The sequence below is a fragment of the Gadus chalcogrammus genome, chromosome 18 (genome assembly GCF_026213295.1).
Source record: "Gadus chalcogrammus isolate NIFS_2021 chromosome 18, NIFS_Gcha_1.0, whole genome shotgun sequence".
In the NCBI taxonomy this organism is placed as follows: Eukaryota; Metazoa; Chordata; class Actinopteri; order Gadiformes; family Gadidae; genus Gadus; species Gadus chalcogrammus.
The window spans coordinates 22639776-22667208 of NC_079429.1; the positions used below are offsets into that span (position 1 = coordinate 22639776).

The window sequence follows — 27433 nt, forward strand, 5'->3', positions numbered from 1 at the left end:
ATGACTTGACAGAGTTTTAGAAACTAAATAGTATCATATATTGTAAAAATGTTTGTAAAAAAAATCGGATACCAGTGCCCGGTTTAAAGATTCTTGATTTCCAGGCTATCTTAATATTCTGAAGGTATTACTTCTGAGAACCTTGTTGCTTCTGGGAAGAAATGACTTGACAGCCATAAAACATGGCATTCCTAATTGTGTACAACAGTAGTTCAAATTCTCCTATTGATTTAACATGATACGTGTAACATGGATTTTAATTATACTCTGTATCGATCTTAGCGCAAACATTGGTATGAGCCTGAATGATTGTGATCTGGTTGCCTCGTTGGCGCAGTAGGCAGCGCGTCAGTCTCATAATCTGAAGGTCGTGAGTTCGAGCCTCACACGGGGCATAGAGTTTTAGAAACTAACAAGTATCATGCATTGTAAAAATGTTTGTAAAAAAATCGGATACCCGTGCCCGGTTCAAAGAAACTTCATTTCCCGGCTGTCATGATATACTGAAGGAATTACTTATGAGGATCTTGTGGCTTCTGAGAAGAAATTACTTGAGAGCCATAACACATGGCATTCTTCATTGAGCACAACAGTAGTTACATTTTTCATATTGATTTAACATAATATGTGTAACATGGATTTTTATTATACTTAATATCAATCTTAGCGCAAAAATTGCTGTAAGCCTGACTCTTGCTGCTCAATGGTTCCCATGTTGGTGCAGTAGGCAGCACGTCATTCTCATAATCTGATGGTCGTGAGTTCGAGCCTCTCACAGGGCACAGAGTATTAGAAACTAAATAGTATCATATATTGTAAAAATGTTTGTAAAAAAAATCGGATACCAGTGCCCGGTTTAAAGATTCTTGATTTCCAGGCTATCTTAATATTCTGAAGGTATTACTTCTGAGAACCTTGTTGCTTCTGGGAAGAAATGACTTGACAGAGTTTTAGAAACTAAATAGTATCATATATTGTAAAAATGTTTGTAAAAAAAATCGGATACCAGTGCCCGGTTTAAAGATTCTTGATTTCCAGGCCATCTTAATATTCTGAAGGTATTACTTCTGAGAACCTTGTTGCTTCTGGGAAGAAATGACTTGACAGCCATAAAACATGGCATTCCTAATTGTGTACAACAGTAGTTCAAATTCTCCTATTGATTTAACATGATACGTGTAACATGGATTTTAATTATACTCTGTATCGATCTTAGCGCAAACATTGGTATGAGCCTGAATGATTGTGATCTGGTTGCCTCGTTGGCGCAGTAGGCAGCGCGTCAGTCTCATAATCTGAAGGTCGTGAGTTCGAGCCTCACACGGGGCATAGAGTTTTAGAAACTAACAAGTATCATGCATTGTAAAAATGTTTGTAAAAAAAATCGGATACCCGTGCCCGGTTCAAAGAAACTTCATTTCCCGGCTGTCATGATATACTGAAGGAATTACTTATGAGAATCTTGTGGCTTCTGAGAAGAAATTACTTGAGAGCCATAACACATGGCATTCTTCATTGAGCACAACAGTAGTTAAATTTTTCATATTGATTTAACATAATATGTGTAACATGGATTTTTATTATACTTAATATCAATCTTAGCGCAAAAATTGCTGTAAGCCTGACTCTTGCTGTTCAATGGTTCCCATGTTGGTGCAGTAGGCAGCATGTCATTCTCATAATCTGATGGTCGTGAGTTCGAGCCTCTCACAGGGCACAGAGTATTAGAAACTTAATAGTATCATATACTGTAAAAATGTTTGTAAAAAAAATCGGATACCAGTGCCCGGTTTAAAGATTCTTGATTTCCAGGCTATCTTAATATTCTGAAGGTATTACTTCTGAGAACCTAGTTGCTTCTGGGAGGAAATGACTTGACAGCCATAAAACATGGCATTCCTAATTGTGTGCAACAGTAGTTCAAATTCTCCTATTGATTTAACATGATACGTGTAACATGGATTTTAATTATACTCTGTATCGATCTTAGCGCTAAAATTGGTATGAGCCTCAATGGTTATGTTTTAGTTGCCTCGTTGGCGCAGTAGGCAGCGCGTCAGTCTCATAATCTGAAGGTCGTGAGTTCGAGCCTCACACGGGGCATTGAGTTTTAGAAACTAACTAGTATCATGCATTGTAAAAATGTTTGCAAAAAAATCGGATACCCGTGCCCGGTTTAAAGAAACTTCATTTCCAGGCTGTCTTAATGTACGGAAGGTATTACTTATGAGGATCTTGTGGCTTCTGAGAAGAAATTACTTGACAGCCATAAAACATGGCATCCTTAATTGAGTACAACAGTAGTGCAAGTTGTCATAATGATTTATATATTATGTGTTACGTGGATTTTTATTATACTTAATATCAATCAAAGCGCAAAAATTGCTCTAAGCCTGACTCTTGCTGTTCACTGGTTCCCTCGTTGGTGCAGTAGGCAGCAAGTCATTCGCATAATCTGAAGGTCGTGAGTTCGAGCCTCTCACAGGGCACAGAGTTTTAGAAACTAAATAGGATCATATATTGTAAAAATGTTTGTAAAAAAAATCGGATACCAGTGCCCGGTTTAAAGATTCTTGATTTCCAGGCTATCTTAATATTCTGAAGGCATTACTTCTGAGAACCTTGTTGCTTCTGGGAAGAAATGACTTGACAGAGTTTTAGAAACTAAATAGTATCATATATTGTAAAAATGTTTGTAAAAAAAATCGGATACCAGTGCCCGGTTTAAAGATTCTTGATTTCCAGGCTATCTTAATATTCTGAAGGTATTACTTCTGAGAACCTTGTTGCTTCTGGGAAGAAATTACTTGACAGCCATAAAACATGGCATTCCTAATTGTGTACAACAGTAGTTCAAATTCTCCTATTGATTTAACATGATACGTGTAACATGGATTTTAATTATACTCTGTATCGATCTTAGCGCAAACATTGGTATGAGCCTGAATGATTGTGATCTGGTTGCCTCGTTGGCGCAGTAGGCAGCGCGTCAGTCTCATAATCTGAAGGTCGTGAGTTCGAGCCTCACACGGGGCATAGAGTTTTAGAAACTAACAAGTATCATGCATTGTAAAAATGTTTGTAAAAAAATCGGATACCCGTGCCCGGTTCAAAGAAACTTCATTTCCCGGCTGTCATGATATACTGAAGGAATTACTTATGAGGATCTTGTGGCTTCTGAGAAGAAATTACTTGAGAGCCATAACACATGGCATTCTTCATTGAGCACAACAGTTGTTAAATTTTTCATATTGATTTAACATAATATGTGTAACATGGATTTTTATTATACTTAATATCAATCTTAGCGCAACAATTGCTGTAAGCCTGACTCTTGCTGTTCAATGGTTCCCATGTTGGTGCAGTAGGCAGCATGTCATTCTCATAATCTGATGGTCGTGAGTTCGAGCCTCTCACAGGGCACAGAGTATTAGAAACTTAATAGTATCATATACTGTAAAAATGTTTGTAAAAAAAAAATCGGATACCAGTGCCCGGTTTAAAGATTCTTGATTTCCAGGCTATCTTAATATTCTGAAGGTATTACTTCTGAGAACCTAGTTGCTTCTGGGAGGAAATGACTTGACAGCCATAAAACATGGCATTCCTAATTGTGTGCAACAGTAGTTCAAATTCTCCTATTGATTTAACATGATACGTGTAACATGGATTTTAATTATACTCTGTATCGATCTTAGCGCTAAAATTGGTATGAGCCTCAATGGTTATATTTCAGTTGCCTCGTTGGCGCAGTAGGCAGCGCGTCAGTCTCATAATCTGAAGGTCGTGAGTTCGAGCCTCACACGGGGCATTGAGTTTTAGAAACTAACTAGTATCATGCATTGTAAAAATGTTTGTAAAAAAATCGGATACCCGTGCCCGGTTTAAAGAAACTTCATTTCCAGGCTGTCTTAATGTACGGAGGGTATTACTTATGAGGATCTTGTGGCTTCTGAGAAGAAATTACTTGACAGCCATAAAACATGGCATCCTTAATTGAGTACAACAGTAGTGCAAGTTGTCATAATGATTTATATATTATGTGTTACGTGGATTTTTATTATACTTAATATCAATCAAGCGCAAAAATTGCTCTAAGCCTGACTCTTGCTGTTCACTGGTTCCCTCGTTGGTGCAGTAGGCAGCAAGTCATTCGCATAATCTGAAGGTCGTGAGTTCGAGCCTCTCACAGGGCACAGAGTTTTAGAAACTAAATAGTATCATATATTGTAAAAATGTTTGTAAAAAAAATCGGATACCAGTGCCCGGTTTAAAGATTCTTGATTTCCAGGCTATCTTAATATTCTGAAGGCATTACTTCTGAGAACCTTGTTGCTTCTGGGAAGAAATGACTTGACAGAGTTTTAGAAACTAAATAGTATCATATATTGTAAAAATGTTTGTAAAAAAAAATCGGATACCAGTGCCCGGTTTAAAGATTCTTGATTTCCAGGCTATCTTAATATTCTGAAGGTATTACTTCTGAGAACCTTGTTGCTTCTGGGAAGAAATGACTTGACAGCCATAAAACATGGCATTCCTAATTGTGTACAACAGTAGTTCAAATTCTCCTATTGATTTAACATGATACGTGTAACATGGATTTTAATTATACTCTGTATCGATCTTAGCGCAAACATTGGTATGAGCCTGAATGATTGTGATCTGGTTGCCTCGTTGGCGCAGTAGGCAGCGCGTCAGTCTCATAATCTGAAGGTCGTGAGTTCGAGCCTCACACGGGGCATAGAGTTTTAGAAACTAAATAGTATCATATATTGTAAAAATGTTTGTAAAAAAAATCGGATACCAGTGCCCGGTTCAAAGAAACTTCATTTCCCGGCTGTCATGATATACTGAAGGAATTACTTATGAGAATCTTGTGGCTTCTGAGAAGAAATTACTTGAGAGCCATAACACATGGCATTCTTCATTGAGCACAACAGTAGTTAAATTTTTCATATTGATTTAACATAATATGTGTAACATGGATTTTTATTATACTTAATATCAATCTTAGCGCAAAAATTGCTGTAAGCCTGACTCTTGCTGTTCAATGGTTCCCATGTTGGTGCAGTAGGCAGCATGTCATTCTCATAATCTGATGGTCGTGAGTTCGAGCCTCTCACAGGGCACAGAGTTTTATAGAAACTAAATAGTATCATATATTGTAAAAATGTTTGTAAAAAAATAGGATACCGTGCCCGGTTTTAAAGATTCTGATTTCCAGGCTATCTTAATATTCTGAGGTATTACTTCTGAGCAACCTGTGCTTCTGGAAGAAATGACTCTGACAGAGTTTTAGAAACTAAATAGTATCATATATTGTAAAACTGTTTGTAAAAAAATCGGGATACCAGTGCCCGGTTTAATAGATTCTTGATTTTCCAGGCTATCTTAATATTCTGAAGGTATTACTTCTGAGAACCTAGTTGCTTCTGGGAGGAAATGACTTGACAGCCATAAAACATGGCATTCCTAATTGTGTGCAACAGTAGTTCAAATTCTCCTATTGATTTAACATGATACGTGTAACATGGATTTTAATTATACTCTGTATCGATCTTAGCGCTAAAATTGGTATGAGCCTCAATGGTTATGTTTAGTTGCCTCGTTGGCGCAGTAGGCAGCGCGTCAGTCTCATAATCTGAAGGTCGTGAGTTCGAGCCTCACACGGGGCATTGAGTTTTAGAAACTAACTAGTATCATGCATTGTAAAAATGTTTGTAAAAAAATCGGATACCCGTGCCCGGTTTAAAGAAACTTCATTTCCAGGCTGTCTTAATGTACGGAAGGTATTACTTATGAGGATCTTGTGGCTTCTGAGAAGAAATTACTTGACAGCCATAAAACATGGCATCCTTAATTGAGTACAACAGTAGTGCAAGTTGTCATAATGATTTATATATTATGTGTTACGTGGATTTTTATTATACTTAATATCAATCAAAGCGCAAAAATTGCTCTAAGCCTGACTCTTGCTGTTCACTGGTTCCCTCGTTGGTGCAGTAGGCAGCAAGTCATTCGCATAATCTGAAGGTCGTGAGTTCGAGCCTCTCACAGGGCACAGAGTTTTAGAAACTAAATAGTATCATATATTGTAAAAATGTTTGTAAAAAAAAATCGGATACCAGTGCCCGGTTTAAAGATTCTTGATTTCCAGGCTATCTTAATATTCTGAAGGCATTACTTCTGAGAACCTTGTTGCTTCTGGGAAGAAATGACTTGACAGAGTTTTAGAAACTAAATAGTATCATATATTGTAAAAATGTTTGTAAAAAAAATCGGATACCAGTGCCCGGTTTAAAGATTCTTGATTTCCAGGCTATCTTAATATTCTGAAGGTATTACTTCTGAGAACCTTGTTGCTTCTGGGAAGAAATTACTTGACAGCCATAAAACATGGCATTCCTAATTGTGTACAACAGTAGTTCAAATTCTCCTATTGATTTAACATGATACGTGTAACATGGACTTTAAATATAATCTAGTTATACTCTAGTAGGCAGCGCGTCAGTCTCATAATCTGAAGGTCGTGAGTTCGAGCCTCACACGGGGCATAGAGTTTTAGCAACTAACAAGTATCATGCATTGTAAAAATGTTTGTAAAAAAATCGGATACCCGTGCCCGGTTCAAAGAACTTCATTTCCCGGCAGTCATGATATACTGAAGGAATTACTTATGAGAATCTTGTGGCTTCTGAGAAGAAATTACTTGAGAGCCATAACACATGGAATTCTTCATTGAGCACAACAGTAGTTCAATTTTTCATATTGATTTAACGTAATATGTGTAACATGGATTTTTATTATACTTAATATCAATCTTAGCGCAAAAAATTGCTGTAAGCTTGACTCTTGCTGTTCAATGGTTCCCATGTTGGTGCAGTAGGCAGCATGTCATTCTCATAATCTGATGGTCGTGAGTTCGAGCCTCTCACAGGGCACAGAGTATTAGAAACTTAATAGTATCATATATTGTAAAAATGTTTGTAAAAAAAATCGGATACCAGTGCCCGGTTTAAAGATTCTTGATTTCCAGACTATCTTAATATTCTGAAGGTATTACTTCTGAGAACCTTGTTGCTTCTGGGAAGAAATGACTTGACAGAGTTTTAGAAACTAAATAGGTATCATATATTGTAAAAATGTTTGTAAAAAAAATCGGATACCAGTGCCCGGTTTAAAGATTCTTGATTTCCAGGCTATCTTAATATTCTGAAGGTATTACTTCTGAGAACCTTGTTGCTTCTGGGAAGAAATGACTTGACAGCCATAAAACATGGCATTCCTAATTGTGTACAACAGTAGTTCAAATTCTCCTATTGATTTAACATGATACGTGTAACATGGATTTTAATTATACTCTGTATCGATCTTAGCGCTAAACATTGGTATGAGCCTGCAATGATTGTGATCTGGTTGCCTCGTTGGCGCAGTAGGCAGCGCGTCAGTCTCATAATCTGAAGGTCGTGAGTTCGAGCCTCACACGGGGCATAGAGTTTTAGAAACTAACAAGTATCATGCATTGTAAAAATGTTTGTAAAAAAATCGGATACCCGTGCCCGGTTCAAAGAAACTTCATTTCCCGGCTGTCATGATATACTGAAGGAATTACTTATGAGAATCTTGTGGCTTCTGAGAAGAAATTACTTGAGAGCCATAACACATGGCATTCTTCATTGAGCACAACAGTAGTTAAATTTTTCATATTGATTTAACATAATATGTGTAACATGGATTTTTATTATACTTAATATCAATCTTAGCGCAAAAATTGCTGTAAGCCTGACTCTTGCTGTTCAATGGTTCCCATGTTGGTGCAGTAGGCAGCATGTCATTCTCATAATCTGATGGTCGTGAGTTCGAGCCTCTCACAGGGCACAGAGTATTAGAAACTTAATAGTATCATATACTGTAAAAATGTTTGTAAAAAAAATCGGGTACCAGTGCCCGGTTTAAAGATTCTTGATTTCCAGGCTATCTTAATATTCTGAAGGTATTACTTCTGAGAACCTAGTTGCTTCTGGGAGGAAATGACTTGACAGCCATAAAACATGGCATTCCTAATTGTGTGCAACAGTAGTTCAAATTCTCCTATTGATTTAACATGATACGTGTAACATGGATTTTAATTATACTCTGTATCGATCTTAGCGCTAAAATTGGTATGAGCCTCAATGGTATATGTTTAGTTGCCTCGTTGGCGCAGTAGGCAGCGCGTCAGTCTCATAATCTGAAGGTCGTGAGTTCGAGCCTCACACGGGGCATTGAGTTTTAGAAACTAACTAGTATCATGCATTGTAAAAATGTTTGTAAAAAAATCGGATACCCGTGCCCGGTTTAAAGAAACTTCATTTCCAGGCTGTCTTAATGTACGGAAGGTATTACTTATGAGGATCTTGTGGCTTCTGAGAAGAAATTACTTGACAGCCATAAAACATGGCATCCTTAATTGAGTACAACAGTAGTGCAAGTTGTCATAATGATTTATATATTATGTGTTACGTGGATTTTTATTATACTTAATATCAATCAAAGCGCAAAAATTGCTCTAAGCCTGACTCTTGCTGTTCACTGGTTCCCTCGTTGGTGCAGTAGGCAGCAAGTCATTCGCATAATCTGAAGGTCGTGAGTTCGAGCCTCTCACAGGGCACAGAGTTTTAGAAACTAAATAGTATCATATATTGTAAAAATGTTTGTAAAAAAAATCGGATACCAGTGCCCGGTTTAAAGATTCTTGATTTCCAGGCTATCTTAATATTCTGAAGGCATTACTTCTGAGAACCTTGTTGCTTCTGGGAAGAAATGACTTGACAGAGTTTTAGAAACTAAATAGTATCATATATTGTAAAAATGTTTGTAAAAAAAATCGGATACCAGTGCCCGGTTTAAAGATTCTTGATTTCCAGGCTATCTTAATATTCTGAAGGTATTACTTCTGAGAACCTTGTTGCTTCTGGGAAGAAATGACTTGACAGCCATAAAACATGGCATTCCTAATTGTGTACAACAGTAGTTCAAATTCTCCTATTGATTTAACATGATACGTGTAACATGGATTTTAATTATACTCTGTATCGATCTTAGCGCAAAATTGGTATGAGCCTGCAATGATTGTGATCTGGTTGCCTCGTTGGCGCAGTAGGCAGCGCGTCAGTCTCATAATCTGAAGGTCGTGAGTTCGAGCCTCAAACGGGGCATAGAGTTTTAGAAACTAACAAGTATCATGCATTGTAAAAATGTTTGTAAAAAAATCGGATACCCGTGCCCGGTTCAAAGAAACTTCATTTCCCGGCTGTCATGATATACTGAAGGAATTACTTATGAGGATCTTGTGGCTTCTGAGAAGAAATTACTTGAGAGCCATAACACATGGCATTCTTCATTGAGCACAACAGTAGTTAAATTTTTCATATTGATTTAACATAATATGTGTAACATGGATTTTTATTATACTTAATATCAATCTTAGCGCAAAAATTGCTGTAAGCCTGACTCTTGCTGCTCAATGGTTCCCATGTTGGTGCAGTAGGCAGCACGTCATTCTCATAATCTGATGGTCGTGAGTTCGAGCCTCTCACAGGGCACAGAGTATTAGAAACTAAATAGTATCATATATTGTAAAAATGTTTGTAAAAAAAATCGGATACCAGTGCCCGGTTTAAAGATTCTTGATTTCCAGGCTATCTTAATATTCTGAAGGTATTACTTCTGAGAACCTTGTTGCTTCTGGGAAGAAATGACTTGACAGAGTTTTAGAAACTAAATAGTATCATATATTGTAAAAATGTTTGTAAAAAAAATCGGATACCAGTGCCCGGTTTAAAGATTCTTGATTTCCAGGCCTATCTAATATTCTGAAGGTATTACTTCTGAGAACCTTGTTGCTTCTGGGAAGAAATGACTTGACAGCCATAAAACATGGCATTCCTAATTGTGTACAACAGTAGTTCAAATTCTCCTATTGATTTAACATGATACGTGTAACATGGATTTTAATTATACTCTGTATCGATCTTAGCGCAAACATTGGTATGAGCCTGAATGATTGTGATCTGGTTGCCTCGTTGGCGCAGTAGGCAGCGCGTCAGTCTCATAATCTGAAGGTCGTGAGTTCGAGCCTCACACGGGGCATAGAGTTTTAGAAACTAACAAGTATCATGCATTGTAAAAATGTTTGTAAAAAAATCGGATACCCGTGCCCGGTTCAAAGAAACTTCATTTCCCGGCTGTCATGATATACTGAAGGAATTACTTATGAGAATCTTGTGGCTTCTGAGAAGAAATTACTTGAGAGCCATAACACATGGCATTCTTCATTGAGCACAACAGTAGTTAAATTTTTCATATTGATTTAACATAATATGTGTAACATGGATTTTTATTATACTTAATATCAATCTTAGCGCAAAAATTGCTGTAAGCCTGACTCTTGCTGTTCAATGGTTCCCATGTTGGTGCAGTAGGCAGCATGTCATTCTCATAATCTGATGGTCGTGAGTTCGAGCCTCTCACAGGGCACAGAGTATTAGAAACTTAATAGTATCATATACTGTAAAAATGTTTGTAAAAAAAAATCGGATACCAGTGCCCGGTTTAAAGATTCTTGATTTCCAGGCTATCTTAATATTCTGAAGGTATTACTTCTGAGAACCTAGTTGCTTCTGGGAGGAAATGACTTGACAGCCATAAAACATGGCATTCCTAATTGTGTGCAACAGTAGTTCAAATTCTCCTATTGATTTAACATGATACGTGTAACATGGATTTTAATTATACTCTGTATCGATCTTAGCGCTAAAATTGGTATGAGCCTCAATGGTTATGTTTTAGTTGCCTCGTTGGCGCAGTAGGCAGCGCGTCAGTCTCATAATCTGAAGGTCGTGAGTTCGAGCCTCACACGGGGCATTGAGTTTTAGAAACTAACTAGTATCATGCATTGTAAAAATGTTTGCAAAAAAATCGGATACCCGTGCCCGGTTTAAAGAAACTTCATTTCCAGGCTGTCTTAATGTACGGAAGGTATTACTTATGAGGATCTTGTGGCTTCTGAGAAGAAATTACTTGACAGCCATAAAACATGGCATCCTTAATTGAGTACAACAGTAGTGCAAGTTGTCATAATGATTTATATATTATGTGTTACGTGGATTTTTATTCATACTTAATATCAATCAAAGCGCAAAAATTGCTCTAAGCCTGACTCTTGCTGTTCACTGGTTCCCTCGTTGGTGCAGTAGGCAGCAAGTCATTCGCATAATCTGAAGGTCGTGAGTTCGAGCCTCTCACAGGGCACAGAGTTTTAGAAACTAAATAGGATCATATATTGTAAAAATGTTTGTAAAAAAAATCGGATACCAGTGCCCGGTTTAAAGATTCTTGATTTCCAGGCTATCTTAATATTCTGAAGGCATTACTTCTGAGAACCTTGTTGCTTCTGGGAAGAAATGACTTGACAGAGTTTTAGAAACTAAATAGTATCATATATTGTAAAAATGTTTGTAAAAAAAATCGGATACCAGTGCCCGGTTTAAAGATTCTTGATTTCCAGGCTATCTTAATATTCTGAAGGTATTACTTCTGAGAACCTTGTTGCTTCTGGGAAGAAATTACTTGACAGCCATAAAACATGGCATTCCTAATTGTGTACAACAGTAGTTCAAATTCTCCTATTGATTTAACATGATACGTGTAACATGGATTTTAATTATACTCTGTATCGATCTTAGCGCAAACATTGGTATGAGCCTGAATGATTGTGATCTGGTTGCCTCGTTGGCGCAGTAGGCAGCGCGTCAGTCTCATAATCTGAAGGTCGTGAGTTCGAGCCTCACACGGGGCATAGAGTTTTAGAAACTAACAAGTATCATGCATTGTAAAAATGTTTGTAAAAAAATCGGATACCCGTGCCCGGTTCAAAGAAACTTCATTTCCCGGCTGTCATGATATACTGAAGGAATTACTTATGAGGATCTTGTGGCTTCTGAGAAGAAATTACTTGAGAGCCATAACACATGGCATTCTTCATTGAGCACAACAGTTGTTAAATTTTTCATATTGATTTAACATAATATGTGTAACATGGATTTTTATTATACTTAATATCAATCTTAGCGCAACAATTGCTGTAAGCCTGACTCTTGCTGTTCAATGGTTCCCATGTTGGTGCAGTAGGCAGCATGTCATTCTCATAATCTGATGGTCGTGAGTTCGAGCCTCTCACAGGGCACAGAGTATTAGAAACTTAATAGTATCATATACTGTAAAAATGTTTGTAAAAAAAATCGGATACCAGTGCCCGGTTTAAAGATTCTTGATTTCCAGGCTATCTTAATATTCTGAAGGTATTACTTCTGAGAACCTAGTTGCTTCTGGGAGGAAATGACTTGACAGCCATAAAACATGGCATTCCTAATTGTGTGCAACAGTAGTTCAAATTCTCCTATTGATTTAACATGATACGTGTAACATGGATTTTAATTATACTCTGTATCGATCTTAGCGCTAAAATTGGTATGAGCCTCAATGGTTATATTTTAGTTGCCTCGTTGGCGCAGTAGGCAGCGCGTCAGTCTCATAATCTGAAGGTCGTGAGTTCGAGCCTCACACGGGGCATTGAGTTTTAGAAACTAACTAGTATCATGCATTGTAAAAATGTTTGTAAAAAAATCGGATACCCGTGCCCGGTTTAAAGAAACTTCATTTCCAGGCTGTCTTAATGTACGGAGGGTATTACTTATGAGGATCTTGTGGCTTCTGAGAAGAAATTACTTGACAGCCATAAAACATGGCATCCTTAATTGAGTACAACAGTAGTGCAAGTTGTCATAATGATTTATATATTATGTGTTACGTGGATTTTTATTATACTTAATATCAATCAAAGCGCAAAAATTGCTCTAAGCCTGACTCTTGCTGTTCACTGGTTCCCTCGTTGGTGCAGTAGGCAGCAAGTCATTCGCATAATCTGAAGGTCGTGAGTTCGAGCCTCTCACAGGGCACAGAGTTTTAGAAACTAAATAGTATCATATATTGTAAAAATGTTTGTAAAAAAAATCGGATACCAGTGCCCGGTTTAAAGATTCTTGATTTCCAGGCTATCTTAATATTCTGAAGGCATTACTTCTGAGAACCTTGTTGCTTCTGGGAAGAAATGACTTGACAGGAGTTTTAGAAACTAAATAGTATCATATATTGTAAAAATGTTTGTAAAAAAAAATCGGATACCAGTGCCCGGTTTAAAGATTCTTGATTTCCAGGCTATCTTAATATTCTGAAGGTATTACTTCTGAGAACCTTGTTGCTTCTGGGAAGAAATGACTTGACAGCCATAAAACATGGCATTCCTAATTGTGTACAACAGTAGTTCAAATTCTCCTATTGATTTAACATGATACGTGTAACATGGATTTTAATTATACTCTGTATCGATCTTAGCGCAAACATTGGTATGAGCCTGAATGATTGTGATCTGGTTGCCTCGTTGGCGCAGTAGGCAGCGCGTCAGTCTCATAATCTGAAGGTCGTGAGTTCGAGCCTCACACGGGGCATAGAGTTTTAGAAACTAACAAGTATCATGCATTGTAAAAATGTTTGTAAAAAAATCGGATACCCGTGCCCGGTTCAAAGAAACTTCATTTCCCGGCTGTCATGATATACTGAAGGAATTACTTATGAGAATCTTGTGGCTTCTGAGAAGAAATTACTTGAGAGCCATAACACATGGCATTCTTCATTGAGCACAACAGTAGTTAAATTTTTCATATTGATTTAACATAATATGTGTAACATGGATTTTTATTATACTTAATATCAATCTTAGCGCAAAAATTGCTGTAAGCCTGACTATTGCTGTTCAATGGTTCCCATGTTGGTGCAGTAGGCAGCATGTCATTCTCATAATCTGATGGTCGTGAGTTCGAGCCTCTCACAGGGCACAGAGTATTAGAAACTAATAGTATCATATACTGTAAAAATGTTTGTAAAAAAAATCGGATACCAGTGCCCGGTTTAAAGATTCTTGATTTCCAGGCTATCTTAATATTCTGAAGGTATTACTTCTGAGAACCTTGTTGCTTTTGGGAAGAAATGACTTGACAGAGTTTTAGAAACTAAATAGTATCATATATTGTAAAAATGTTTGTAAAAAAAATCGGATACCAGTGCCCGGTTTAAAGATTCTTGATTTCCAGGCTATCTTAATATTCTGAAGGTATTACTTCTGAGAACCTTGTTGCTTTTGGGAAGAAATGACTTGACAGAGTTTTAGAAACTAAATAGTATCATATATTGTAAAAATGTTTGTAAAAAAAATCGGATACCAGTGCCCGGTTTAAAGATTCTTGATTTCCAGGCTATCTTAATATTCTGAAGGTATTACTTCTGAGAACCTAGTTGCTTCTGGGAGGAAATGACTTGACAGCCATAAAACATGGCATTCCTAATTGTGTGCAACAGTAGTTCAAATTCTCCTATTGATTTAACATGATACGTGTAACATGGATTTTAATTATACTCTGTATCGATCTTAGCGCTAAAATTGGTATGAGCCTCAATGGTTATGTTTTAGTTGCCTCGTTGGCGCAGTAGGCAGCGCGTCAGTCTCATAATCTGAAGGTCGTGAGTTCGAGCCTCACACGGGGCATTGAGTTTTAGAAACTAACTAGTATCATGCATTGTAAAAATGTTTGTAAAAAAATCGGATACCCGTGCCCGGTTTAAAGAAACTTCATTTCCAGGCTGTCTTAATGTACGGAAGGTATTACTTATGAGGATCTTGTGGCTTCTGAGAAGAAATTACTTGACAGCCATAAAACATGGCATCCTTAATTGAGTACAACAGTAGTGCAAGTTGTCATAATGATTTATATATTATGTGTTACGTGGATTTTTATTATACTTAATATCAATCAAAGCGCAAAAATTGCTCTAAGCCTGACTCTTGCTGTTCACTGGTTCCCTCGTTGGTGCAGTAGGCAGCAAGTCATTCGCATAATCTGAAGGTCGTGAGTTCGAGCCTCTCACAGGGCACAGAGTTTTAGAAACTAAATAGTATCATATATTGTAAAAATGTTTGTAAAAAAAATCGGATACCAGTGCCCGGTTTAAAGATTCTTGATTTCCAGGCTATCTTAATATTCTGAAGGCATTACTTCTGAGAACCTTGTTGCTTCTGGGAAGAAATGACTTGACAGAGTTTTAGAAACTAAATAGTATCATATATTGTAAAAATGTTTGTAAAAAAAAATCGGATACCAGTGCCCGGTTTAAAGATTCTTGATTTCCAGGCTATCTTAATATTCTGAAGGTATTACTTCTGAGAACCTTGTTGCTTCTGGGAAGAAATTACTTGACAGCCATAAAACATGGCATTCCTAATTGTGTACAACAGTAGTTCAAATTCTCCTATTGATTTAACATGATACGTGTAACATGGACTTTAATTATATTCTAGTTATACTCTAGTAGGCAGCGCGTCAGTCTCATAATCTGAAGGTCGTGAGTTCGAGCCTCACACGGGGCATAGAGTTTTAGCAACTAACAAGTATCATGCATTGTAAAAATGTTTGTAAAAAAATCGGATACCCGTGCCCGGTTCAAAGAAACTTCATTTCCCGGCAGTCATGATATACTGAAGGAATTACTTATGAGAATCTTGTGGCTTCTGAGAAGAAATTACTTGAGAGCCATAACACATGGCATTCTTCATTGAGCACAACAGTAGTTCAATTTTTCATATTGATTTAACATAATATGTGTAACATGGATTTTTATTATACTTAATATCAATCTTAGCGCAAAAATTGCTGTAAGCTTGACTCTTGCTGTTCAATGGTTCCCATGTTGGTGCAGTAGGCAGCATGTCATTCTCATAATCTGATGGTCGTGAGTTCGAGCCTCTCACAGGGCACAGAGTATTAGAAACTTAATAGTATCATATATTGTAAAAATGTTTGTAAAAAAAATCGGATACCAGTGCCCGGTTTAAAGATTCTTGATTTCCAGACTATCTTAATATTCTGAAGGTATTACTTCTGAGAACCTTGTTGCTTCTGGGAAGAAATGACTTGACAGAGTTTTAGAAACTAAATAGTATCATATATTGTAAAAATGTTTGTAAAAAAAATCGGATACCAGTGCCCGGTTTAAAGATTCTTGATTTCCAGGCTATCTTAATATTCTGAAGGTATTACTTCTGAGAACCTTGTTGCTTCTGGGAAGAAATGACTTGACAGCCATAAAACATGGCATTCCTAATTGTGTACAACAGTAGTTCAAATTCTCCTATTGATTTAACATGATACGTGTAACATGGATTTTAATTATACTCTGTATCGATCTTAGCGCTAAACATTGGTATGAGCCTGCAATGGATTGTGATCTGGTTGCCTCGTTGGCGCAGTAGGCAGCGCGTCAAGTCTCATAATCTGAAGGTCGTGAGTTCGAGCCTCACACGGGGCATAGAGTTTTAGAAACTAACAAGTATCATGCATTGTAAAAATGTTTGTAAAAAAATCGGATACCCGTGCCCGGTTCAAAGAAACTTAATTTCCCGGCTGTCATGATATACTGAAGGAATTACTTATGAGAATCTTGTGGCTTCTGAGAAGAAATTACTTGAGAGCCATAACACATGGCATTCTTCATTGAGCACAACAGTAGTTAAATTTTTCATATTGATTTAACATAATATGTGTAACATGGATTTTTATTATACTTAATATCAATCTTAGCGCAAAAATTGCTGTAAGCCTGACTCTTGCTGCTCAATGGTTCCCATGTTGGTGCAGTAGGCAGCATGTCATTCTCATAATCTGATGGTCGTGAGTTCGAGCCTCTCACAGGGCACAGAGTATTAGAAACTTAATAGTATCATATACTGTAAAAATGTTTGTAAAAAAAATCGGGTACCAGTGCCCGGTTTAAAGATTCTTGATTTCCAGGCTATCTTAATATTCTGAAGGTATTACTTCTGAGAACCTAGTTACTTCTGGGAGGAAATGACTTGACAGCCATAAAACATGGCATTCCTAATTGTGTGCAACAGTAGTTCAAATTCTCCTATTGATTTAACATGATACGTGTAACATGGATTTTAATTATACTCTGTATCGATCTTAGCGCTAAAATTGGTATGAGCCTCAATGGATATGTTTTAGTTGCCTCGTTGGCGCAGTAGGCAGCGCGTCAGTCTCATAATCTGAAGGTCGTGAGTTTGAGCCTCACACGGGGCATTGAGTTTTAGAAACTAACTAGTATCATGCATTGTAAAAATGTTTGTAAAAAAATCGGATACCCGTGCCCGGTTTAAAGAAACTTCATTTCCAGGCTGTCTTAATGTACGGAAGGTATTACTTATGAGGATCTTGTGGCTTCTGAGAAGAAATTACTTGACAGCCATAAAACATGGCATCCTTAATTGAGTACAACAGTAGTGCAAGTTGTCATAATGATTTATATATTATGTGTTACGTGGATTTTTATTATACTTAATATCAATCAAAGCGCAAAAATTGCTCTAAGCCTGACTCTTGCTGTTCACTGGTTCCCTCGTTGGTGCAGTAGGCAGCAAGTCATTCGCATAATCTGAAGGTCGTGAGTTCGAGCCTCTCACAGGGCACAGAGTTTTAGAAACTAAATAGTATCATATATTGTAAAAATGTTTGTAAAAAAAATCGGATACCAGTGCCCGGTTTAAAGATTCTTGATTTCCAGGCTATCTTAATATTCTGAAGGCATTACTTCTGAGAACCTTGTTGCTTCTGGGAAGAAATGACTTGACAGAGTTTTAGAAACTAAATAGTATCATATATTGTAAAAATGTTTGTAAAAAAAATCGGATACCAGTGCCCGGTTTAAAGATTCTTGATTTCCAGGCTATCTTAATATTCTGAAGGTATTACTTCTGAGAACCTTGTTGCTTCTGGGAAGAAATTACTTGACAGCCATAAAACATGGCATTCCTAATTGTGTACAACAGTAGTTCAAATTCTCCTATTGATTTAACATGATACGTGTAACATGGACTTTAATTATATTCTAGTTATACTCTAGTAGGCAGCGCGTCAGTCTCATAATCTGAAGGTCGTGAGTTCGAGCCTCACACGGGGCATAGAGTTTTAGCAACTAACAAGTATCATGCATTGTAAAAATGTTTGTAAAAAAATCGGATACCCGTGCCCGGTTCAAAGAAACTTCATTTCCCGGCAGTCATGATATACTGAAGGAATTACTTATGAGAATCTTGTGGCTTCTGAGAAGAAATTACTTGAGAGCCATAACACATGGAATTCTTCATTGAGCACAACAGTAGTTCAATTTTTCATATTGATTTAACGTAATATGTGTAACATGGATTTTTATTATACTTAATATCAATCTTAGCGCAAAAATTGCTGTAAGCTTGACTCTTGCTGTTCAATGGTTCCCATGTTGGTGCAGTAGGCAGCATGTCATTCTCATAATCTGATGGTCGTGAGTTCGAGCCTCTCACAGGGCACAGAGTATTAGAAACTTAATAGTATCATATATTGTAAAAATGTTTGTAAAAAAAATCGGATACCAGTGCCCGGTTTAAAGATTCTTGATTTCCAGACTATCTTAATATTCTGAAGGTATTACTTCTGAGAACCTTGTTGCTTCTGGGAAGAAATGACTTGACAGAGTTTTAGAAACTAAATGGTATCATATATTGTAAAAATGTTTGTAAAAAAAATCGGATACCAGTGCCCGGTTTAAAGATTCTTGATTTCCAGGCTATCTTAATATTCTGAAGGTATTACTTCTGAGAACCTTGTTGCTTCTGGGAAGAAATGACTTGACAGCCATAAAACATGGCATTCCTAATTGTGTACAACAGTAGTTCAAATTCTCCTATTGATTTAACATGATACGTGTAACATGGATTTTAATTATACTCTGTATCGATCTTAGCGCTAAAATTGGTATGAGCCTCAATGGTTGTGATCTGGTTGCCTCGTTGGCGCAGTAGGCAGCGCGTCAATCTCATAATCTGAAGGTCGTGAGTTCGAGCCTCACACGGGGCATTGAGTTTTAGAAACTAACAAGTATCATGCATTGTAAAAATGTTTGTAAAAAAATCGGATACCCGTGCCCGGTTCAAAGAAACGTAATTTCCCGGCTGTCATGATATACTGAAGGAATTACTTATGAGAATCTTGTGGCTTCTGAGAAGAAATTACTTGAGAGCCATAACACATGGCATTCTTCATTGAGCACAACAGTAGTTAAATTTTTCATATTGATTTAACATAATATGTGTAACATGGATTTTTATTATACTTAATATCAATCTTAGCGCAAAAATTGCTGTAAGCCTGACTCTTGCTGCTCAATGGTTCCCATGTTGGTGCAGTAGGCAGCATGTCATTCTCATAATCTGATGGTCGTGAGTTCGAGCCTCTCACAGGGCACAGAGTATTAGAAACTTAATAGTATCATATACTGTAAAAATGTTTGTAAAAAAAATCGGGTACCAGTGCCCGGTTTAAAGATTCTTGATTTCCAGGCTATCTTAATATTCTGAAGGTATTACTTCTGAGAACCTAGTTACTTCTGGGAGGAAATGACTTGACAGCCATAAAACATGGCATTCCTAATTGTGTGCAACAGTAGTTCAAATTCTCCTATTGATTTAACATGATACGTGTAACATGGATTTTAATTATACTCTGTATCGATCTTAGCGCTAAAATTGGTATGAGCCTCAATGGATATGTTTTAGTTGCCTCGTTGGCGCAGTAGGCAGCGCGTCAGTCTCATAATCTGAAGGTCGTGAGTTCGAGCCTCACACGGGGCATTGAGTTTTAGAAACTAACTAGTATCATGCATTGTAAAAATGTTTGTAAAAAAATCGGATACCCGTGCCCGGTTTAAAGAAACTTCATTTCCAGGCTGTCTTAATGTACGGAAGGTATTACTTATGAGGATCTTGTGGCTTCTGAGAAGAAATTACTTGACAGCCATAAAACATGGCATCCTTAATGGAGTACAACAGTAGTGCAAGTTGTCATAATGATTTATATATTATGTGTTACGTGGATTTTTATTATACTTAATATCAATCAAAGCGCAAAAATTGCTCTAAGCCTGACTCTTGCTGTTCACTGGTTCCCTCGTTGGTGCAGTAGGCAGCAAGTCATTCGCATAATCTGAAGGTCGTGAGTTCGAGCCTCTCACAGGGCACAGAGTTTTAGAAACTAAATAGTATCATATATTGTAAAAATGTTTGTAAAAAAAATCGGATACCAGTGCCCGGTTTAAAGATTCTTGATTTCCAGGCTATCTTAATATTCTGAAGGTATTACTTCTGAGAACCTTGTTGCTTCTGGGAAGAAATGACTTGACAGAGTTTTAGAAACTAAATAGTATCATATATTGTAAAAATGTTTGTAAAAAAAATCGGATACCAGTGCCCGGTTTAAAGATTCTTGATTTCCAGGCTATCTTAATATTCTGAAGGTATTACTTCTGAGAACCTTGTTGCTTCTGGGAAGAAATGACTTGACAGCCATAAAACATGGCATTCCTAATTGTGTACAACAGTAGTTCAAATTCTCCTATTGATTTAACATGATACGTGTAACATGGATTTTAATTATACTCTGTATCGATCTTAGCGCTAAAATTAGTATGAGCCTCAATGGTTATGTTTTAGTTGCCTCGTTGGCGCAGTAGGCAGCGCGTCAGTCTCATAATCTGAAGGTCGTGAGTTCGAGCCTCACACGGGGCATTGAGTTTTAGAAACTAACTAGTATCATGCATTGTAAAAATGTTTGTAAAAAAATCGGATACCCGTGCCCGGTTTAAAGAAACTTCATTTCCAGGCTGTCTTAATGTACGGAAGGTATTACTTATGAGGATCTTGTGGCTTCTGAGAAGAAATTACTTGACAGCCATAAAACATGGCATCCTTAATTGAGTACAACAGTAGTGCAAGTTGTCATAATGATTTATATATTATGTGTTACGTGGATTTTTATTATACTTAATATCAATCAAAGCGCAAAAATTGCTCTAAGCCTGACTCTTGCTGTTCACTGGTTCCCTCGTTGGTGCAGTAGGCAGCAAGTCATTCGCATAATCTGAAGGTCGTGAGTTCGAGCCTCTCACAGGGCACAGAGTTTTAGAAACTAAATAGTATCATATATTGTAAAAATGTTTGTAAAAAAAATCGGATACCAGTGCCCGGTTTAAAGATTCTTGATTTCCAGGCTATCTTAATATTCTGAAGGCATTACTTCTGAGAACCTTGTTGCTTCTGGGAAGAAATGACTTGACAGAGTTTTAGAAACTAAATAGTATCATATATTGTAAAAATGTTTGTAAAAAAAATCGGATACCAGTGCCCGGTTTAAAGATTCTTGATTTCCAGGCTATCTTAATATTCTGAAGGTATTACTTCTGAGAACCTTGTTGCTTCTGGGAAGAAATGACTTGACAGCCATAAAACATGGCATTCCTAATTGTGTACAACAGTAGTTCAAATTCTCCTATTGATTTAACATGATACGTGTAACATGGATTTTAATTATACTCTGTATCGATCATAGCGCAAAAATTGGTATGAGCCTGAATTGGTTGTGATCTGGTTGTCTCGTTAGCGCAGTAGGCAGCGCGTCAGTCTCATAATCTGAAGGTCGTGAGTTCGAGCCTCACACGGGGCATAGAGTTTTAGAAACTAACAAGTATCATGCATTGTAAAAATGTTCGTAAAAAAATCGGATACCCGTGCCCGGTTCAAAGAAACGTAATTTCCCGGCTGTCATGATATACTGAAGGAATTACTTATGAGAATCTTGTGGCTTCTGAGAAGAAATTACTTGAGAGCCATAACACATGGCATTCTTCATTGAGCACAACAGTAGTTAAATTTTTCATATTGATTTAACATAATATGTGTAACATGGATTTTTATTATACTTAATATCAATCTTAGCGCAAAAATTGCTGTAAGCCTGACTCTTGCTGTTCAATGGTTCCCATGTTGGTGCAGTAGGCAGCATGTCATTCTCATAATCTGATGGTCGTGAGTTCGAGCCTCTCACAGGGCACAGAGTATTAGAAACTTAATAGTATCATATATTGTAAAAATGTTTGTAAAAAAAATCGGATACCAGTGCCCGGTTTAAAGATTCTTGATTTCCAGACTATCTTAATATTCTGAAGGTATTACTTCTGAGAACCTTGTTGCTTCTGGGAAGAAATGACTTGACAGAGTTTTAGAAACTAAATGGTATCATATATTGTAAAAATGTTTGTAAAAAAAATCGGATACCAGTGCCCGGTTTAAAGATTCTTGATTTCCAGGCTATCTTAATATTCTGAAGGTATTACTTCTGAGAACCTTGTTGCTTCTGGGAAGAAATGACTTGACAGCCATAAAACATGGCATTCCTAATTGTGTACAACAGTAGTTCAAATTCTCCTATTGATTTAACATGATACGTGTAACATGGATTTTAATTATACTCTGTATCGATCTTAGCGCTAAAATTGGTATGAGCCTCAATGGTTGTGATCTGGTTGCCTCGTTGGCGCAGTAGGCAGCGCGTCAATCTCATAATCTGAAGGTCGTGAGTTCGAGCCTCACACGGGGCATTGAGTTTTAGAAACTAACAAGTATCATGCATTGTAAAAATGTTTGTAAAAAAATCGGATACCCGTGCCCGGTTCAAAGAAACGTAATTTCCCGGCTGTCATGATATACTGAAGGAATTACTTATGAGAATCTTGTGGCTTCTGAGAAGAAATTACTTGAGAGCCATAACACATGGCATTCTTCATTGAGCACAACAGTAGTTAAATTTTTCATATTGATTTAACATAATATGTGTAACATGGATTTTTATTATACTTAATATCAATCTTAGCGCAAAAATTGCTGTAAGCCTGACTCTTGCTGCTCAATGGTTCCCATGTTGGTGCAGTAGGCAGCACGTCATTCTCATAATCTGATGGTCGTGAGTTCGAGCCTCTCACAGGGCACAGAGTATTAGAAACTAAATAGTATCATATATTGTAAAAATGTTTGTAAAAAAAATCGGATACCAGTGCCCGGTTTAAAGATTCTTGATTTCCAGGCTATCTTAATATTCTGAAGGTATTACTTCTGAGAACCTTGTTGCTTCTGGGAAGAAATGACTTGACAGAGTTTTAGAAACTAAATAGTATCATATATTGTAAAAATGTTTGTAAAAAAAATCGGATACCAGTGCCCGGTTTAAAGATTCTTGATTTCCAGGCTATCTTAATATTCTGAAGGTATTACTTCTGAGAACCTTGTTGCTTCTGGGAAGAAATGACTTGACAGCCATAAAACATGGCATTCCTAATTGTGTACAACAGTAGTTCAAATTCTCCTATTGATTTAACATGATACGTGTAACATGGATTTTAATTATACTCTGTATCGATCTTAGCGCAAACATTGGTATGAGCCTGAATGGTTGTGATCTGGTTGCCTCGTTGGCGCAGTCGGCAGCGCGTCAGTCTCATAATCTGAAGGTCGTGAGTTCGAGCCTCACACGGGGCATAGAGTTTTAGAAACTAACAAGTATCATGCATTGTAAAAATGTTTGTAAAAAAATCGGATACCCGTGCCCGGTTCAAAGAAACTTAATTTCCCGGCTGTCATGATATACTGAAGGAATTACTTATGAGAATCTTGTGGCTTCTGAGAAGAAATTACTTGAGAGCCATAACACATGGCATTCTTCATTGAGCACAACAGTAGTTAAATTTTTCATATTGATTTAACATAATATGTGTAACATGGATTTTTATTATACTTAATATCAATCTTAGCGCAAAAATTGCTGTAAGCCTGACTCTTGCTGCTCAATGGTTCCCATGTTGGTGCAGTAGTTAGCACGTCATTCTCATAATCTGATGGTCGTGAGTTCGAGCCTCTCACAGGGCACAGAGTATTAGAAACTAAATAGTATCATATATTGTAAAAATGTTTGTAAAAAAAATCGGATACCAGTGCCCGGTTTAAAGATTCTTGATTTCCAGGCTATCTTAATATTCTGAAGGTATTACTTCTGAGAACCTTGTTGCTTCTGGGAAGAAATGACTTGACAGAGTTTTAGAAACTAAATAGTATCATATATTGTAAAAATGTTTGTAAAAAAAATCGGATACCAGTGCCCGGTTTAAAGATTCTTGATTTCCAGGCTATCTTAATATTCTGAAGGTATTACTTCTGAGAACCTTGTTGCTTCTGGGAAGAAATGACTTGACAGCCATAAAACATGGCATTCCTAATTGTGTACAACAGTAGTTCAAATTCTCCTATTGATTTAACATGATACGTGTAACATGGATTTTAATTATACTCTGTATCGATCTTAGCGCAAACATTGGTATGAGCCTGAATGGTTGTGATCTGGTTGCCTTGTTGGCGCAGTAGGCAGCGCGTCAGTCTCATAATCTGAAGGTCGTGAGTTCGAGCCTCACACGGGGCAGAGAGTTTTAGAAACTAACAAGTATCATGCATTGTAAAAATGTTTGTAAAAAAATCGGATACCCGTGCCCGGTTCAAAGAAACTTCATTTCCCGGCTGTCATGATATACTGAAGGAATTACTTATGAGAATCTTGTGGCTTCTGAGAAGAAATTACTTGAGAGCCATAACACATGGCATTCTTCATTGAGCACAACAGTAGTTAACTTTTTCATATTGATTTAACATAATATGTGTAACATGGATTTTTATTATACTTAATATCAATCTTAGCGCAAAAATTACTGTAAGCCTGACTCTTGCTGTTCAATGGTTCCCATGTTGGTGCAGTAGGCAGCATGTCATTCTCATAATCTGATGGTCGTGAGTTCGAGCCTCTCACAGGGCACAGAGTATTAGAAACTTAATAGTATCATATACTGTAAAAATGTTTGTAAAAAAAATCGGATACCAGTGCCCGGTTTAAAGATTCTTGATTTCCAGGCTATCTTAATATTCTGAAGGTATTACTTCTGAGAACCTAGTTGCTACTGGGAGGAAATGACTTGACAGCCATAAAACATGGCATTCCTAATTGTGTGCAACAGTAGTTCAAATTCTCCTATTGATTTAACATGATATGTGTAACATGGATTTTAATTATACTCTGTATCGATCTTAGCGCTAAAATTGGTATGAGCCTCAATGGTTGTGATCTGGTTGCCTCGTTGGCGCAGTAGGCAGCACGTCAGTCTCATAATCTGAAGGTCGTGAGTTCGAGCCTCACACGGGGCATAGTATTTTAGAAACTAACTAGTATCATGCATTGTAAAAATGTTTGTAAAAAAATCGGATACCCATGCCCGGTTTAAAGAAACTTCATTTCCAGGCTGTCTTAATATTCTGAAGGCATTACTTCTGAGAACCTTGTTGCTTCTGGGAAGAAATGACTTGACAGAGTTTTAGAAACTAAATAGTATCATATATTGTAAAAATGTTTGTAAAAAAAATCGGATACCAGTGCCCGGTTTAAAGATTCTTGATTTCCAGGCTATCTTAATATTCTGAAGGTATTACTTCTGAGAACCTTGTTGCTTCTGGGAAGAAATTACTTGACAGCCATAAAACATGGCATTCCTAATTGTGTACAACAGTAGTTCAAATTCTCCTATTGATTTAACATGATACGTGTAACATGGACTTTAATTATACTCTAGTTATACTCTAGTAGGCAGCGCGTCAGTCTCATAATCTGAAGGTCGTGAGTTCGAGCCTCTCACAGGGCACAGAGTTTTAGAAACTAAATAGTATCATATATTGTAAAAATGTTTGTAAAAAAAATCGGATACCAGTGCCCGGTTTAAAGATTCTTGATTTCCAGGCTATCTTAATATTCTGAAGGTATTACTTCTGAGAACCTTGTTGCTTCTGGGAAGAAATGACTTGACAGAGTTTTAGAAACTAAATAGTATCATATATTGTAAAAATGTTTGTAAAAAAAATCGGATACCAGTGCCCGGTTTAAAGATTCTTGATTTCCAGGCTATCTTAATATTCTGAAGGTATTACTTCTGAGAACCTTGTTGCTTCTGGGAAGAAATGACTTGACAGCCATAAAACATGGCATTCCTAATTGTGTACAACAGTAGTTCAAATTCTCCTATTGATTTAACATGATACGTGTAACATGGATTTTAATTATACTCTGTATCGATCTTAGCGCAAAAATTGGTATGAGCCTGAATGGTTGTGATCTGGTTGCCTCGTTGGCGCAGTAGGCAGCGCGTCAGTCTCATAATCTGAAGGTCGTGAGTTCGAGCCTCACACGGGGCATAGCTTTTTAGAAACTAACAAGTATCATGCATTGTAAAAATGTTTGTAAAAAAATCGGATACCCGTGCCCGGTTCAAAGAAACTTAATTTCCCGGCTGTCATGATATACTGAAGGAATTACTTATGAGAATCTTGTGGCTTCTGAGAAGAAATTACTTGAGAGCCATAACACATGGCATTCTTCATTGAGCACAACAGTAGTTAAATTTTTCATATTGATTTAACATAATATATGTAACATGGATTTTTATTATACTTTATATCAATCTTAGCGCAAAATTTGCTGTAAGCCTGACTCTTGCTGCTCAATGGTTCCCATGTTGGTGCAGTAGGCAGCACGTCATTCTCATAATCTGATGGTCGTGAGTTCGAGCCTCTCACAGGGCACAGAGTATTAGAAACTAAATAGTATCATATATTGTAAAAATGTTTGTAAAAAAAATCGGATACCAGTGCCCGGTTTAAAGATTCTTGATTTCCAGGCTATCTTAATATTCTGAAGGTATTACTTCTGAGAACCTTTTTGCTTCTGGGAAGAAATGACTTGACAGCCATAAAACATGGCATTCCTAATTGTGTACAACAGTAGTTCAAATGTTCCTATTGATTTAACATGATACGTGTAACATGGATTTTTATAATACTTTGTATCGATCTTAGCGCAATAATTGGTATGAGCCTGAATGGTTATGATTTGGTTGCCTCGTTTGCGCAGTAGGCCAAGTCTCATAATCTGAAGATCGTGAGTTCGAGCCTCACACGGGGCATTGAGTTTTAGAAACTAACTAGTATCATGCATTGTAAAAATGTTTGTAAAAAAATCGGATACCCGTGCCCGGTTTAAAGAAAGTTCATTTCCAGGCTGTCTTAATGTACGGAAGGTATTACTTATGAGAATCTTGTGGCTTCTGAGAAGAAATTGCTTGACAGCCATAAAACATGGCATCCTTAATTGAGTACAACAGTAGTTCAAGTTGTCATAATGATTTATATATTATGTGTTAGGTGGATTTTTATTATACTTAATATCAATCAAAGCGCAAAAATTGCTCTAAGCCTGACTCTTGCTGTACACTGGTTCCCTCGTTGGTGCAGTAGGCAGCAAGTCATTCGCATAATCTGAAGGTCGTGAGT

General features: G+C 37.1%; 24 non-coding genes across 24 annotated transcripts; all 24 read left to right on the forward strand.

Moving 5' to 3' along the window:
- The first annotated feature begins 322 nt into the window (after positions 1-322).
- On the forward strand, positions 323-395 carry trnam-cau (transfer RNA methionine (anticodon CAU)). Its single transcript has one exon. It is a non-coding gene; the product is annotated as a tRNA-Met (tRNA).
- An 861-nt stretch (positions 396-1256) lies between these two features.
- trnam-cau (transfer RNA methionine (anticodon CAU)) lies at positions 1257-1329 on the forward strand. Its single transcript has one exon. It is a non-coding gene; the product is annotated as a tRNA-Met (tRNA).
- Positions 1330-2030: 701 nt separating this feature from the next.
- Positions 2031-2103, forward strand: trnam-cau (transfer RNA methionine (anticodon CAU)). The gene has a single exon. It is a non-coding gene; the product is annotated as a tRNA-Met (tRNA).
- Positions 2104-2963: 860 nt separating this feature from the next.
- Positions 2964-3036, forward strand: trnam-cau (transfer RNA methionine (anticodon CAU)). The gene has a single exon. It is a non-coding gene; the product is annotated as a tRNA-Met (tRNA).
- Positions 3037-3738: 702 nt separating this feature from the next.
- On the forward strand, positions 3739-3811 carry trnam-cau (transfer RNA methionine (anticodon CAU)). The gene has a single exon. It is a non-coding gene; the product is annotated as a tRNA-Met (tRNA).
- Positions 3812-4671: 860 nt separating this feature from the next.
- On the forward strand, positions 4672-4744 carry trnam-cau (transfer RNA methionine (anticodon CAU)). Its single transcript has one exon. It is a non-coding gene; the product is annotated as a tRNA-Met (tRNA).
- An 861-nt stretch (positions 4745-5605) lies between these two features.
- trnam-cau (transfer RNA methionine (anticodon CAU)) lies at positions 5606-5678 on the forward strand. Its single transcript has one exon. It is a non-coding gene; the product is annotated as a tRNA-Met (tRNA).
- Positions 5679-7421: 1743 nt separating this feature from the next.
- trnam-cau (transfer RNA methionine (anticodon CAU)) lies at positions 7422-7494 on the forward strand. The gene has a single exon. It is a non-coding gene; the product is annotated as a tRNA-Met (tRNA).
- Positions 7495-8194: 700 nt separating this feature from the next.
- Positions 8195-8267, forward strand: trnam-cau (transfer RNA methionine (anticodon CAU)). Its single transcript has one exon. It is a non-coding gene; the product is annotated as a tRNA-Met (tRNA).
- A 1794-nt stretch (positions 8268-10061) lies between these two features.
- trnam-cau (transfer RNA methionine (anticodon CAU)) lies at positions 10062-10134 on the forward strand. Its single transcript has one exon. It is a non-coding gene; the product is annotated as a tRNA-Met (tRNA).
- Positions 10135-10835: 701 nt separating this feature from the next.
- Positions 10836-10908, forward strand: trnam-cau (transfer RNA methionine (anticodon CAU)). Its single transcript has one exon. It is a non-coding gene; the product is annotated as a tRNA-Met (tRNA).
- An 861-nt stretch (positions 10909-11769) lies between these two features.
- trnam-cau (transfer RNA methionine (anticodon CAU)) lies at positions 11770-11842 on the forward strand. Its single transcript has one exon. It is a non-coding gene; the product is annotated as a tRNA-Met (tRNA).
- Positions 11843-12542: 700 nt separating this feature from the next.
- Positions 12543-12615, forward strand: trnam-cau (transfer RNA methionine (anticodon CAU)). Its single transcript has one exon. It is a non-coding gene; the product is annotated as a tRNA-Met (tRNA).
- An 862-nt stretch (positions 12616-13477) lies between these two features.
- On the forward strand, positions 13478-13550 carry trnam-cau (transfer RNA methionine (anticodon CAU)). Its single transcript has one exon. It is a non-coding gene; the product is annotated as a tRNA-Met (tRNA).
- Positions 13551-14571: 1021 nt separating this feature from the next.
- On the forward strand, positions 14572-14644 carry trnam-cau (transfer RNA methionine (anticodon CAU)). The gene has a single exon. It is a non-coding gene; the product is annotated as a tRNA-Met (tRNA).
- A 2517-nt stretch (positions 14645-17161) lies between these two features.
- On the forward strand, positions 17162-17234 carry trnam-cau (transfer RNA methionine (anticodon CAU)). The gene has a single exon. It is a non-coding gene; the product is annotated as a tRNA-Met (tRNA).
- A 1739-nt stretch (positions 17235-18973) lies between these two features.
- trnam-cau (transfer RNA methionine (anticodon CAU)) lies at positions 18974-19046 on the forward strand. The gene has a single exon. It is a non-coding gene; the product is annotated as a tRNA-Met (tRNA).
- A 700-nt stretch (positions 19047-19746) lies between these two features.
- trnam-cau (transfer RNA methionine (anticodon CAU)) lies at positions 19747-19819 on the forward strand. Its single transcript has one exon. It is a non-coding gene; the product is annotated as a tRNA-Met (tRNA).
- An 860-nt stretch (positions 19820-20679) lies between these two features.
- On the forward strand, positions 20680-20752 carry trnam-cau (transfer RNA methionine (anticodon CAU)). The gene has a single exon. It is a non-coding gene; the product is annotated as a tRNA-Met (tRNA).
- Positions 20753-21613: 861 nt separating this feature from the next.
- Positions 21614-21686, forward strand: trnam-cau (transfer RNA methionine (anticodon CAU)). Its single transcript has one exon. It is a non-coding gene; the product is annotated as a tRNA-Met (tRNA).
- Positions 21687-22547: 861 nt separating this feature from the next.
- trnam-cau (transfer RNA methionine (anticodon CAU)) lies at positions 22548-22620 on the forward strand. Its single transcript has one exon. It is a non-coding gene; the product is annotated as a tRNA-Met (tRNA).
- An 861-nt stretch (positions 22621-23481) lies between these two features.
- trnam-cau (transfer RNA methionine (anticodon CAU)) lies at positions 23482-23554 on the forward strand. The gene has a single exon. It is a non-coding gene; the product is annotated as a tRNA-Met (tRNA).
- Positions 23555-24415: 861 nt separating this feature from the next.
- trnam-cau (transfer RNA methionine (anticodon CAU)) lies at positions 24416-24488 on the forward strand. The gene has a single exon. It is a non-coding gene; the product is annotated as a tRNA-Met (tRNA).
- A 1738-nt stretch (positions 24489-26226) lies between these two features.
- trnam-cau (transfer RNA methionine (anticodon CAU)) lies at positions 26227-26299 on the forward strand. The gene has a single exon. It is a non-coding gene; the product is annotated as a tRNA-Met (tRNA).
- Positions 26300-27433: the final 1134 nt, after the last annotated feature.